Source organism: Pongo abelii, chromosome 20 (genome assembly GCF_028885655.2).
Source record: "Pongo abelii isolate AG06213 chromosome 20, NHGRI_mPonAbe1-v2.0_pri, whole genome shotgun sequence".
Taxonomy (NCBI): domain Eukaryota; kingdom Metazoa; phylum Chordata; class Mammalia; order Primates; family Hominidae; genus Pongo; species Pongo abelii.
Window position 1 is genome coordinate 11111034 of NC_072005.2, and position 12522 is coordinate 11123555.

Here is a 12522-nt window from a genome sequence, read left to right on the forward strand (position 1 = left end):
CAGCTTCCGCCTTGCTTGCTCAAACACTCACTCTTGAATCACCAGCTGCCATATAACAGCCTGACTTCCTGGAGCCTGCCATTTTGTGAGGAAGCCCAACCAAGCCCGTGCTATAAGGCCACCAAGACCACGGGAAGAGAAAGCAATGGCTGCCCCAGCCCTAGCCCTCAGCTGTCACTAGCTGCATCAGAGACCCTGAGCCCATACCACTGAGCTGAGCCCTTCCCACATTCCTGACTCATGGAGACCATGAGAGCTAATAAACACATTGTTTTAAGCCACTAAGCTGTTAGGCAGCAACAGTACTGGAACATCATAAAATAATTTTTTAAATGACAGGGATCTAATTAAACATGGAAAGATCTTGAGAACATTGTTGAGGATAGAACAGCAGGCTGCACAGTGAAGCAAATGTCCAGCAAGATGGACACACATTGGATCCTGGATATGTGTTCTGGACCATGTCACTTGTACATCACATTTAGAGAAAGCTGTGTCAGGACCCACACCAAACACAACAGCCTGAACTGCTGCTGTTACCCTTGGCAGTGGGGGAGGGAAGGGTGGCATTTAAGAGATTCCCCAAGCTGGTGAGGTCACCTTGCCATTTTATTTTATTTTATTTTTTGTATATGTATATATTTTTTTGAGACAGAGTTTTGCTCTTTTGCCCAGGCTGGAATGAAGTGACGCAATCTCAGTTCACTGCAACTTCTCCCCCCAGGATCAAGTGATTCTCCTGCCTCAGCCTCCCAAGTAGCTGGGATTATAGGCACCCACCACCACGCCCAGCTAATTTTTGTATTTTTAGTAGAGGCAGGGCTTTGCCATGTTGGCCAGGCTGGTCTTAAACTCCTGACTTCTTGCCACCCACCTCGGCCTCCCAAAGTGCTGGGATTACAGGCATGAGCCACCGCACCCAGCTGCCTGGCCATTTTAAGAGCCACTTTTTGGGCTGGGTGTGGTGGCTCATGCCTGTAATCCTAGCACTTTGGGAGGCCGAGGTGGGCAGATCCCTTCTTTTTTTTTTTTTTTTTTTTGAGGTGGAGTCTTGCTCAGTTGCCCAGGCGTGAGTGCAGTGGTGCAATCTTGGCACACTGCAACCTCTGCCTCGGGTTCAAGCGATTTTCCTGCGTCAGCCTCCCATGTAGCTGGGATTACAGGCACGTGCCACCATGCCCAGCTAATTTTTTGTATTTTTAATAGGCGGTTTTGCCATGTTGGCCAGGCTGATCTTGAACTCCTGACCTCAAGTGATCTGCCCGCCTCAGCCTCCCAAAGCACTGGCCCAGTTTCTGTATGTTTGAATAGAGACAAGGTCTCACTATCTTGCCCAGGCTGATCTCGAACTCCTGAGCTCAAGGGATCCTCCCACTTCAGTCTCCCAAATTACTGGGATTATAGGATGTGAGGCACTGCGCTTGGCCAGAATCTCTTCTTGATTCCTCACCAATGTTTTGGTCAACAGCATACTTGGATTCTAGTTTCTGTCATGGTCTCAAAGGTTTCTACTGAAATAAGACAGTTCTTGGTTGTGCCTTGTGGCTCAAGCCTGTAATGTCAGCACTTTGGGAGGCCAAGGTGGGTGGATCACTTGAGGCAAGGAGTTTGAGACCAGCCTGGCCAACATGGTGAAACCCCATCTCTACTAAAAATACAAAAATTAGCCGGGCATGGTGGCGCATGCCTGTAATCCCAGCAACTCAGGAGGCGGAGGCAGGAGAATCGCTTGAACCCGGGAGGCGGAGGTTGCAATAAGCCAAGGTCATGCCACTGCACTCCAGCCTGCGCGACACAGCAAGACTCTGACTCAAAAAAAAACAAAAAAACAGTTCTTACCTGCTGGAGCGTTAATATGAATGAGGTGTCCAGAGCCCAGCTCCTCCCGATCCACCCATGTCTGATTCTGCTTCTGTGTCCCCACCTCACAAGTGGCCACTGGCCTACAAGGAGTCCATGTCAGCTGCCATCCCTTTCCATCAGGCCACACCAGCCAATCCCCCGCTCACCCACTCATTCTTCTTCCTAAATATCCCCTCAACCCACCCACCTCTCTCTCCACCTTTGACCTTCACCTGCACCAGCCTCAGCCTCATGGCTGGCCTAGACCAGCATGGTCAACTCCTTGTTTTCTCCGCTTCCACCCACGCTGCACTCCATGTGGCCAGAGGGTTCTAAACTCTTGCAGTTCCTCAATGCACAAGGGGGCCTGGTCAGCTGAGCCTGGCACCTGCCCAGCCTTCTCTAAGCCTCAGCTAAAATTCTACACCACATACTTCTAGACACTGGCATGCGCAGGGGCCTGTTGTTGCAACACCTCATGTGGCGAGTCTCCCTCAGAGCCTTCAGACATCAGTTCCCGCTCCTTCTTGCCTTCTTTGGTAATCTGGGGCAGGAAGCACTTGGGGCGGGTCATAATGGCTCACGCGTGTAATCCCAGCACTTTGGGATGCTGAGGTAGGAGGATCGCTTGAGCCCAGACGTTCAAGAGCAGCCTAAGCTCTACAAAAAAGTCCTACAAAGGTCGGTTTTCAAAGCATATTTCTGGCCGGGTGTGGTGGTGCATGCCTATAATCCCAGCTACTTGGGAGGCTGAGGCAGGAGGGGCACTTGAGCCCAGGAGTCTGACATCAGCCTGGACAATATAGTGAGAAACCGTGTCTACCAAAAAAAAAAAAAATTATCCAGGCATGGTGGTGTCCACCTGTAGTCCCAGCTACTCAGGAGGCTGAGGTGAGAAGATAACTTAGGTTGAGAGGGGCAAGGCTGCAGTGAGCTGTGATCCCACCACTGCACTCCAGCCTGAGTGACAGAGGAAGACTTTGTCTCTACAAAAGGAAAAAAGAGAAACTGACAGAAGAGAAGTTCCTCCTATTTCTTTTTTTTTTTTTTTTTTTTTTTTGAGATGAAGTCTCACTCTCGTCCAGGCTGGAGTGCAGTGGCTGGATCTAAGTTCACTGCAACCTCTCCCTACCAGATTCAAGAGATTCTCCTGCCTCAGCCTCCTGAGTAGCTGGGGTTACAGGCACCTGCCACCACACCTGGCTTTTTTTTTTTTAATAGAGACGGGGTTTTGCCGTGTTGATCAGGCTGGTCTTGAACTCCTGACCTCAGATGATCTGCCCACCTTGGCTACCCAAAGTGCTGGGATTGCAGGCATGTGCCACTGTGCCTGGCCTCTTATTTCTTTAGAGGCCCCAAAAAAGAACTGCAAAGAAGAAACATGAGTGCATTAGAAAAACTGTTCAGGCTGGGCACAGTGGCTCACACCTATAATCAGTTTCAGAGGCCATGGTGGGAGGATCGCTTCAGGTCAGGAGTTTGAGACCCCCTTGGGGAACATAGTGAGATTCCTGTCTTTATTTATTTATTTATTTATTTATTTATTTATTTTCTTGAGACGGAGTCTCACTCTGTCACCCGGGCTGGAGTTCGGTGGTGCAATCTCGACTCACTGCAAGCTCCGCCTGCCGGGTTCATGCCATTCTCCTGCCTCAGCCTCCTGAGTAGCTGGGACTACAGGCTCCCCCAACCACGCCCGGCTAATTTTTTTGTATTTTTAGTAGAGACGGGGTTTCACCGTGTTAGCCAAGATGGTCTCGATCTCCTGACCTCGTGATCCGCCTGTCTCAGCCTCCCAAAGTGCTGTGATTACAGGCGTGAGCCACTGCGCCCAGCCTCCTGTCTTTATTTTTAAAAGAAGGGCGCAGTGGCTCAAGCCTGTAATCCCAGCACTTTGGGAGGCCGGGGCGGGCGGATCACGAGGTCAAGAGATCAAGACCATCCTGGCCAACATGGTGAAACCCCGTCTCTACTAAAAATACAAAAATTAGCCGGGCATGGTGGCAGGCTCCTGTAATCCCACCTACTTGGGAGGCTGAAGCAGGAGAATTGCTTGAACCTGGGAGGCGGAGGTTGCAGTGAGCCAAGATTGCACCTCTGCACTCCAGCCTGAGGACAGAGCAAGACTCCATCTCAAAAAAAAAAAAGAAGAAAAAGAGGAAAAAAAAAAAGCCAGGTGTGGTGGCTCAAACCTGTAATCCCAGCACACTGGGAGGCTGAGCAAGAAGGATTACCTGAGCCCAGGAGTTTGAGACCAGCCTGAGCAATAAAATGAGGCCTTACCTTTACAAAAAAAAATTTAAAACTTAGGTGGTCATGGTGGCACACACCTGTGATCTCAGCTACTTGTGAGGCTGAGGTAGAAGGATTGCTTGAGTCTGGAGGTGAAGTCTGCAGTGAGCTGTGATCACATCACTACACTCCAGCCTGGGTGACAGAATTAGACTCTGTCTCAAAAGAAAAAGAAAAACTGGTTATAAATCCTCTTAATAAGTAAATGATAGCTGGACATGGTGGTGCATGCCTGTAATCCCAGCTACTCGAGAGGCTGAGGCAGAAGAATCGCTTGAACCCAAGAGGCAGAGGTTGCAGTGAGCCAAGATTGCGCCACTACACTCCAGCCTGGGCGACAGAACAAGACTCTGTTTCAGGGAAAAAAAAAAGATGCTCTCATATTTATTAGCATACTATTCACAGTAGCCAAAATATGGAATCAACCTAAGTGCCCATCAATGTTTGAATGAATAAAGAAAATGCGGTGTATATACACAATGTAGTACTACACTGCCATTAAAAAGACTGAAATTTTGGCCAGGCTCAGTGGCTCATGCCTGTAATCCCAACACTTTGGGAGGCCAAGGCAGGTGGATCACCTGAGGTGATCCTGGCCTCAGGTTCGAGACCATCCTGGCCAACATGGTGAAACCCCATCTCTACTGAAAATACAAAAATTAGCCAGGTGTGGTGGCGGGCACCTGTAGTCTCAGCTACTTGGGAGGCTGAGGCAGGAGAATCGCTTGAACCTGGGAGGCGGAGGTTGCAGTGAGACAAGATTGCGCCATCCAGCCTGGGCAACAAGAGCTAAATCCATCTCAAAAACAAAACAAACAAAAAAACACCAGCATCACTGAAATGGATTATAAAATATGTTCTTTTATTGAACAGACCACAAGAAACCTACTTTAACCTTTAAAAAAGAAAAAGGAAGGCCAGGTGCAGTGGCTCACATCTGGAATCCCAGCACACTGGGAGACCAAGGTGGGTGGATCACGAGGTCAGGAGTTTGAGAATAGCCTGGCCAACATCGTGAAACCCCGTCTCTACTAAAAATACAAAAATTAGCCAGGCATGGTGGCAAGCACCTGTAGTCCCAGCTACTCAGGAGGATGAGGCAGGAGAATCCCTTGAACCTGGGAGGTGGAGGTTGTGGTGAGCTGAGATCGAGAGCCACTGCACTCCAGCCTGGCAACAGAGCGAGGCTCCATCTCAAAAAAAAAAAAGAAAAAAAACTTGCCCAAGGTCACACAGTAAAAGACAGAGTTCGGTTTTGTGCTCAGACAGTGTGGTTCTAAACTGGTGTCCACAAAATCAAAGTTAGGATAAAATACTCTCTCAGAAGGCCCTGTAAGGGCAGTTGGCACTTTTTCCTTGAAGGCTGTATGTCAGAATTGCAATCAGTTACACCAACCCATTTAAATCAGTAGGATTGGCCAGGAGTGGTGGCTCACACCTGTAATCCCAACACTTTGGGAGGCCGCAGAGAGCAGATCACTTGAGGTCAGGAGTTTGAGACCAGCCTGGCCAACGGGCGAAACCTCATCTCTACTAAAAATACAAAAATAGGCTGGGCACGGTGGGTCACACCTGTAATCCCAGCACTGGGAGGCGAAGGTGGGCCAATCACGTCAGGAGATCGAGACCATCCTGGCTAACACAGTGAAACCCCGTCTCTACAAAAAATACAAAAATTAGCTGGGTGTGGTGGCGGGTGCTTGTAATCCCAGCTACTTGGGAGGCTAAGGCAGGAGAATGGCGTGAACCTGGGAGGCAGAGCTTGCAGTGAGCCAAGATCACGCCACTGCACTCCAGCCTGGGCAACAGAGCGAGACTCCATCTCAAAAAAAATAAAAATAAATAAAAAACAAAAAAACTGTGTGATGGTTCCCCCTCCAGAAGATAAATGGAATTACCATAGGACCCAAGCAGTTCCACTTTTGGGTATATCACCAAAAGAATTGAAAGCAGGATGGCCAGGCGCGGTACCTCACAGGGCCTGTAATCTCAGCACTTGGGGAGGCCGAGGCAGGCGGATCACTTGACGCCAGGAGTAGTTCAAGTCCAGCCTGGCCAACGTGGTGAAACTCTGTCTCTTCTAAAAATACAAAAATTAGCTGGGAGTTGTGGCGCACACCTGTAGTCCCAGCTACTGAGGCTGAGGCAGAAGAAGTGCTTGAACCTTGGGAGGCGGAGATTGCAGTGAGTGGAAATCACGCCACCGCACTCCAGCCTGGGCAACAGAAAGAAAAACTCCGTCTCAGAAAAAAAAAAAAAAAAAAGCGGGAGCTCAGAGAGATTATTTGCATGTCCATGTTCATAGCAGCGTTATTCACCACAGCCGAAAGGTGGACTCAACCCAAGGGCCTGTGGATGGAAGAACAGGTAAACAAAAGATGGTGTATCTGTACCATGGAACAGTGTCTGACCTTTAACAGGAAGGAAATTCTCACTGAGTATAGTGGTTCATGCCTGTAATCTCAGCACTTTGGGAGGCTTCGTAAGGGTGTGGGGGGTTTCACCTGAGGTCAGGAGTTCAAGACCAGCCTGGCCAACATGGTGAAATCCCAACTCTACTAAAAATACAGAAAAATTAGCCGAGTGTGGTGGCACACGCCTGTAATCTAGGCTACACGGGAGACTGAGGCAGGAGAATCGCTGGAACTCGGAAGGCAGAGGCTGCAGAGAGCCGAGATTGTGTCACTGCACTCCAGCCTGGGTGACAGAGCAAGACTCTTGTCTTAAAAAAAAAAAAAAAAAAAAAAAGGAAGGAAGGAAGTTCTGACACAGGCTCCAACACCCAACACAGACGTTATGCTCAGTGAAATAAGCCAGACGTAAAAGGACAAATACTGCCTGATCTCATTCATAAGAGGTCCCTAGAGTTGTAGAATGGTGTGTGCCACGGGCTGGGAGGGAGTGTGGCCAGAGTTTCAGTTTGGGAAGTTGAGAATGTTCTGGAGATGGATGGTGATGGTGGTGGTTGCACAACTGTGTGAATGCACTTAATGCCACTTAACTATGCAGTTAAAAGTGGTTAAGATGGGCCGGGCGCGGTGGCTCACACCTGTAATCCCAGCACTTTGGGAGGCCGAGGCAGGAGGATCACGAGGTCAGGAGATCGAGACCATCTGGCTAACATGGTAAAACCCCGTCTCTACTAAAAAATACAAAAAATTAGCTGGGCGTGGTGGTGGGCACCTGTAGTCCCAGCTACTTGGGAGGCTGAGGCAGGAGAATGACATGAACTCGGGCGGCAGAGCTTGCAGCGAGCCAAGATTGTGCCACTGCACTCCAGCCTGAGTGACAGAGCGAGACTCCGTCTCAAAAAAAAAAAAAAAAAGTGGTTAAGGTGGGCCAGGCACGGGGGATCACGCTTGTAATCCCAACACTTTGGGAGGCTGAGGTGGGTGATCACAAGGTCAGGAGTTCGAGACCAGCCTGACCACCATGGTGAAACTCTGTCTCTACTAAAAGTACATTAGCTGGGTATCGTGGCACGTCTGTAATCCCAGCTACTGGGGAGGCTGAGTTGGGAGGATCACCTGAGCCCAGGGAGGTCCAGGCTGCAGCGAGCCATGATTGCACCACTGCACTCCAGCCTGGGTGAGAGAGTGAGACCCTGTCTCCAAACAAACACACATAAAAAACAGGTTTTTTTGCCAGGTGCGGTGGCTCACACCTGTAATCCCAGCACTTTGAGATGCTGAGGTGGGTGGATCACGAGGTCAGGAGATTGAGAGCATCCTGGCTAGCACGGTGAAACCCTGCGTCTACTAAAAATACAAAAATTTAGCTGGGCATGGTGGCGGGCACCTGTAGTTCCAGCTACTCGGGAGGCTGAGGCAGGAGAATGGCGTGAACCCGGAAGGTGGAGCTTGCAGTGAGCCGAGATCACGCCACTGTACTCTAGCCTGGGGGACAGAGCAAAACTCTGTCTCAGAAAAAAAAAAAAGGTTTTTTTAACTCAAAAAGGAAAGAAAAGAAGGGTGCTCGTGTGGCAGGCACCTAGCCCTGTCCAGCGCACCCTGAGACAGGGATGATGTCTCCTTGACCTAAGACCACAAGTTCTAACCAATTCAACCAAGGACGGAGCCCCAATTCCAGGCAGGGCGATGAGGTCGCCTTGTGAACTAAGATGCAGATGGAGAAGAGCAGACACAGACACAGGCCTTGGGGCCCCTGCAGGGGTTTCTCACTGGCTTTTTCTCCCTGGATTCCTATGGGTTCTGGGCAACAGAGTTAGGTCGGCTGGCAAGAGAGATGCATGAGGCTCTGGTGCCCTTGACATTGAGCCGGAGGGCCAGAGTTCGTCACTGCTGACGCAGAGAAGCTGGGAGCCAAGGTTAGCCAGATGGTTTGGAGGAGCTTTAAACAATGTTTTCTTTCTCTTTCCATCTGTCTGTCCTTCTTTGCTCCCTTCCTGCCCCCTTTATTTTCTTCTTTCTTTCCTTCCTCTCTCCTTCCTCCCTTTCTTTCTTTTTTTTTTTTTTTTTTTTGTTTTCTTTTTGTATTAGTATTATTATTTTTTAGACAGGGTCTTGCTCTGTTGCCCAGGCTGGAGGGCAGTGGCACGATCACAGCTCAGTACACCCTCAACCTTCTGGATTCAAGCAATCCTCCTGCCTTGGCCTCCCAGGTAGCTGAGACCACAGGCACCCACCACCATGCCCAAATAATTTTTTATTTTGATATATTTATTTATTTTAAGATGGAGTCTCGCTCTGTTGCCCAGGCTGGAGTGCAGTGTCATGATCTCGGCTCATTGCAACCTCTGCCTCCCGGGTTCAAGCGATTCTCCTGTCTCAGCCTCCTGAGTAGCTGGGACTACAGGCATGTGCCACCACCACACCTGGTTAATTTTTTTTTTTTTTTTTTTTTTTGAGACGGAGTCTTGCTCTGTCACCCAGGCTGCAGTGCAGTGGCCACCAAGCCTGGCTAATTTTTTTATTTTTAGTAGAGACAGAGTTTCACCACGTTGGCTAGGCTGATCTCAAACTCCTGACTTAGTGATCTGCCCACCTCGGCCTCTCAAAGTGCTGGGATTAGAGGCGTGAGCCACCATGCGCAGCCAATTTTTGTATTTTTAGTACAGATGGGGTTTCGCCATGTTGGTCAGGCTGGTCTCGAACTCCTGACCTCCAGCGATCCACCCGCCTCAGCCTCCCAAAGTGCCGAGATTACAGGCATGAGCCACCGCGCCCGGCCCTCTTAACCATTTTTAAGTGCACAGTTCAGCAGCATTAAGCACATTCACGTTGTTGTGCAACCATCAGCCGCCGTCCATCTCCATCTTTCTTTTTTTGTTTGTTTGTTTGTTTTGAGACAGGGTCTTACTCTCTCGCCCAGTCTAGAGTGCAGTGGTGTGATCTTGGCTCACTGCAACCTCTGCCTTCCAGGTTCAAGCTATTCTCCTGCCTCAGTCTCCCCAGTAGCTGGGATTACAGATACACATCACCATGCCCTGCTAATTATTTTGCATTTTTAGTAGAGACGGTGTTTCACCATATTGGCCAGGCTGATCTTGAACTCCTGGCCTCAAGTGGTCTGCTCCAAACTGCTGAGATTACAGCCGTGAGCCACTTCGCCCAGCCTTCTGCACCTTTCTCATCTTCCCAAATGTAACTATGTCCCCGAGAAACACTCACTCCCCATTCCACCTCCCCAGTCCCTGGCACCCACCATTTTATTCTGGTGCTAGGGGAATTTCAAACCAGGCAAGTCTCAACACATGCTCGAGTGTAAGAACCAGCCCACAGCCCCATTCCCTAATCACCGTCAAACCAGAATTCTACTCCAGGTTCTACTCTGTGAATCTGCTTTCTGTGAATCTGTTACTCTGGGGACCGCCTATAAGTTGAATCCTACAGTGTCTCCACTTCAGTGACTGGCTTATTTCACTTTTCTCCTCTTTATTTATTTATGAGACAAAATTTCGCTCTTGTTGCTCAGGCTGGAATGCAATGGCGTGATCTTGGCTAATTTTTTTGTATTTTTAGTAGAGGCGGGGTTTCACCATGTTGGCCAGGCTGGTCTCGAACTCCTGACCTCAAATGATCCACTTCGGCCTTCCAAAGTGCTGGGATTACAGGCACGGCCCACCTTTCTCCTCTTAATCACACAGGTAATCCATACATACAACATTCTTTTTTTTTGAGACAGAGTCTTACTCTGTCACCTAGGCTAGAGTGCAGTGGCGCAATCTTGGCTCACTGCAACCTCTGCCTCCCAGGATCAAGCAATTCTCCTGCCTCAGCCTCCTGAGTAGCTGGGATTACAGGTACCCACCACCACACCTGGCTAAATTTTGTATTTTTAGTAGAGACGGGATTTCATCACGTTGGCCGGGCTGGTATTGAACTCCTGGCTTCAAGTGATTCTCCTGTCTCGGTCTCCCGAAGTGCTGGGATTACAGGAATGAGCCACTGTGCCCAGCCAATACGACATCCGTGTAATGAAGTGCAACATATAAGACACCCTTCCCCCACCCACTGCCCCCACCACCGCCCCCATGCCCCCAACCCTGTCTCCAGATCAGAACCCGGGGCTGTGCAATTTTAAACGTTGTAGCCACTTGCTACTTGGGTAGTTGAAGTTCAGTCTCAGCCAGGGTGGAGTCCTGGACTCTGGCCCCTCTTTTATTTTTATTTATTTAATTTTTTTGAGACAGAGTCTTGCTCTGTCGCCCAGGCTGGAGTGCAGTGGCGCGATCTCGGCTCACTGCAAGCTCCGCCTCCTGGGTTCACGCCATTCCCTTGCCTCCGCCTCCCGATCAGCTGGGACTACAGGCACCCGCCACCACGCCTGGCTAATTTTTTGTATTTTTAGAAGAGACAGGGTTTCACCATGTTAGCCAGGATGGTCTAGATCTCCTGACCTCGTGATCCTCCTGCCTTGGCCTCCCAAAGTGCTGGGATTACAGGCGTGAGCCACTGCGCCTGGCCTCTTTTTTTTTTTTTTTTTTGAGACAGAGTCTCTGTCTCCCAGGCTAGAGCTCAATGGTGTGATCTCGGCTCACTGCAACCTCCACCTTCCAGGTTCAAGCGATTCTCCTGCCTCAGCCTCCTGAGTATCTGGGATTACAGGTGCCTGTGACCACGCCCGGCTGATTTTTGTATTTTTAGTAGACATGGGGTTTCACCACGTTGGTCAGGCTAGCCTCGAACTCCTGACCCCGTGATCCTCCCGCCTCGCCTCCCAAAGTGCTGGGATTACAGGACTCTGGCCCATCTTAGCTCCTGCCAATGTCCTTCCTTCTATCTTGGTTATTCCACAGTTGCGCACATGCCAGATAACGGAGAGTCTGTTCCCCAGCAACTGCAATGGATCTGCCCACCACTGGGAAATGGAAGGCCTTGCAGCCCAGGCCTTTGTAGACCAAGATTAGATTGTGGGCAACAAACACCTGACCTTGGCCTTTGGAACCATCAGGGCAGCTCAGCTAAAATAAAAGCAGAATCTGGCCGGGCGCAGTGGCTCACGCCTGTAATCCCAGCGCTTTGGCGGGGCTGAGGTGGGCGGACCACCTGAGGTCCAGCGTTCGAGACCAGCCTGACCAATATGATGAAACCCCGTCTCTACTAAAAATACAAAAATTAACTGGGCATGGTGGCGGGCACCTGTAATCCCAGCTACTCGGGAGGCTAAGGCAGGGGGATTGCTTGAACCCTGGAGGCAGAGGTTGCAGTGAGCCGAGATTGTGCCACTGCACTCCAGCCTGGACTGCAGAGCAAGACTCTGTCCCAAAAGCAGATAAATAAAAATAAAAACACGGCCAGGCATGGTGGCTCACACCTGTAATCCCAACACTGGGAAGATGAGGCGGGCGGATCACGAGGTCAGGGATTCGAGACCAGCCTGGCCAACATGGTGAAACCCCATCTCTACTAAAAATACAAAAATTAGCCAAGCGTGATGCTGCATGCCTGTAATCCCAGCTACTCTGGAGGCTGAGGCAGGAGAATCGCTTCAACCAGGGAGGCAGAGCTTGCAGTGAGGTGAGATCGTGCCACTGCACTCCAGCCTGGGCAACAGAGTGAGACTCCATCTCAAGAAAAAAAAAAAAAAAGCTGCAAGCTCTGCCTCCCGGGTTCAAGTGATTCTCCTGCCTCAGCCTTCCAAGTAGCTAGGATTATAGGCGCCTGCCACCACGCCTGGCCAATTTTTGTATTTTTAGTAGAGATGCAGTTTCACCATGTTGGCCAGGCTGATCTCAAACTCCTGACCTCACGTGATCCACCTGCCTCGGTCTCCCAGAGTGCTGGGATTACAGGTGTGAAACCCTGCGCCTGGCCAAGAAAAGTTACTTGAATGAAGAGTAAATAGAAGACCCAGAAAGAAATGATTCGTTCGAGGAAGGTCACAGAAGCAACGTAATCAAGATGGAAATCTGACTCTTCCTAATTT